Source organism: Hydra vulgaris, chromosome 11 (assembly GCF_038396675.1).
Source record: "Hydra vulgaris chromosome 11, alternate assembly HydraT2T_AEP".
Lineage (NCBI taxonomy): Eukaryota > Metazoa > Cnidaria > Hydrozoa > Anthoathecata > Hydridae > Hydra > Hydra vulgaris.
The window spans coordinates 13,828,584-13,831,218 of record NC_088930.1 but is presented as its reverse complement, the minus strand read 5'-3'; positions in this window follow the sequence as shown (position 1 = coordinate 13,831,218).

The following is a 2,635-nucleotide window of genomic DNA, read 5'->3' as shown; positions in this document are numbered from 1 at the left end:
ACGGTTTTGAACTTTTTCTAGCGCTTCTATTTTTGCACGTTGGTACGGTGACGCTTGCATAGAATACATAGGATAAGGTGAGGAAAAACATTTAGCGTATACAGTTCTTTCCACAGTGAAAAACTACGGCTTCGAGAAGTTTTTTTCAGCATCCCTAAGGAGCGGTTACATTTTTCTTAGCTGCTGAAACTTGAGCATTAAGTTTAAGATCATCTGAGATAAAAACTCCTAGATCTCTAAATGAGTAACTTCAATTGCAAATGGCAGGTCATCTGGTCCTGGCATGAAATACTCTAGTTTTGATCCTCATTTTCCTAGGCTAGTATGCATGACTTTATACTTTTCAGTACTAAATTTCTTGAGCCAGTAATGTGACCAATCAATGGTTTTGTCTAAGTCTGCATGAAGTCTTATGACTTTGTCTAAGTGTGCGGACTCTCCGCGTACCGGTCACATTTTATGACGCCAATAATATTGCGGTCATCAGCGAAGAGTTTTATCTGACGTTCCAATTTGCCTGCAAGATCACTAATGTACAAAATAAACAGGTATGGAACTAAGACCGAACCTTGCGGTGCGTTGCTAATAACGTTTTTCCAATCTAATGACGCTCTCTGATAACGACTCTCTGCTGCCTACCTGAGAGTCTAGCTTTAATCCGTGCGTGAAGCTCCTCTTTGATTCCGTACTTTTAAATTTTGTGGAAAAGTATATTGTGTGAAACTCTGTCGAAGGGTTTTGTCAGATCCGTGAAGATTACCTCTGTAGCGTATCCCGGGTAAATAGCTTCTGTTAGAAGATCAAATGTTTCCAGAAGGTTTATCAAACACTTGTTTTTGAAAACGAAGCGTTATGGTGTTTTGATATAAGACCATTAATAGCAAAATGATCTAGAATCTGGTCTTGAACAAAACGCTCCATAACTCTTCAAGGAATACTTGTGAGTGATACTGGTCTGTAATTATGTGTTTTTAGTTTGGAACCTTTTTTGAATATTAGTGTTATATTTGAGAGCTTCCATTTGTTTGGCCCCTCACCTTTAGAAATTTAATGTCAAAAAAAAGGGTAAGTGGAACGGAAAACGCCAATAGTCACATTTTGAGTAGCCTATGATGGACGCCGTTGATGCCCATTATCTTATTACCGTCTAGGTTTTCAAGTCTTTTTTGTACTTCATCACTTGCAATAAACTGCGTCATACATGTCACTTCCATCCTTGGTTCGAAATTTTGCATCGGACCTTTCGGCTCAATTACGAAAACCGATTGAATGTAGACATTTAAAATTCTACAAATATTTCCTCCTCATCAACTGTGCTATTACCTGTACTTTTCTCAAAAACTCGTATTCGGTGTTTATCATTTTGCATTTTGTCAATAAAGGCGTGAACCAATTTTTGGTTATTCTTTAAGCCTTCTACAATTGTTGAATTGTAATTAAGAACTGTTTTTTAAACTTCTTTCGCGACCTTTTTGCATGATTCGTTATGCTTTTTATTACAAATTTTGTGAGAACGTGATAGTTTAAGAGGCAATATAAAAAAAAAGAAACCCACATGGTTCTTTTTTTATTTATTGCCTCTTTAACTACCTGTGTTACCCATGGGTTGGCATCTTCGACAGAGAGAGTGTTTATAGTTGGTACTTAAAACTAGCAAGCCTATTCTCTCTTTTGTAAAAAACATGGTAACTTTGAGAGGCCATTAAATAGAGTTTTCGTGTCAAGCAATTCTATGTATTTTGATATTTACTTGTACTCTGCTTTCTTCTATAAATAGCGTGTCCGCGTACTTATTTGATTAAGAAATGCTCAAAATTAAGCTGTGTGTCTGTCCTTGTGCTGTAGCCTTTAATGGTATTTCCTCCTTGATGTCGACAATACGATGCGGCTTGTCACTGATGATTAAGACTAGACTTTTTGGTGCGCTTAGCAGAGAGTGTCTATATGTCGGAAAAGTTATTATGTCTTTATATAGTTTAAAAAAGGTTTTCATTTTTCTTAAAAAGAAACAATGGTCCTTTACATAGTTGAAGCTAAGAATCTTGGAAAAATAAATAAAAAATTATACATTTTAAAAAAAACTTTACATTCTGAAAATTGAAAATTATGCGCTCTAAACAAAAAAATTTTACATTATGCAAAAATCTACATTCTAAAAATTTTGGTAAAGAATGTAGGGCTGGGCAGAGCATATAAGGAAACTTAAGGAACTAATGCTAGTTGCGGATAAACTATTCATAGTTAACACTGTTTTTTAAAAAGTTCTCTAAATTCATTGATATAAGAAAACAAAAACAAAAAAAAAACTAAGCTACGAAACCAACCAAATAAACGAAACTCTAGTGCAGAAAAATTTTCATATTTTGCAAATAGGTGGGACAAAACGGGACAGTTTTAAAGCAACAGTTATTCGTCGGTTGTAAAGCTTTAAAAAAGCAAAAATACAAGTTTTTATAATATAAACCAGTTTTGACATTATTTTTTTAGATAAAATAACATACCTATATAAACTACACGCCCACAGGCCCATACAGCCCAAAAAACAATAAAAAATATAAATAAGAAATTTTTGGTGTTTTATTATAAAATGTTATTACAAAGAAATAAACTTAAGACCTAAAAACAAAGTAGGAAA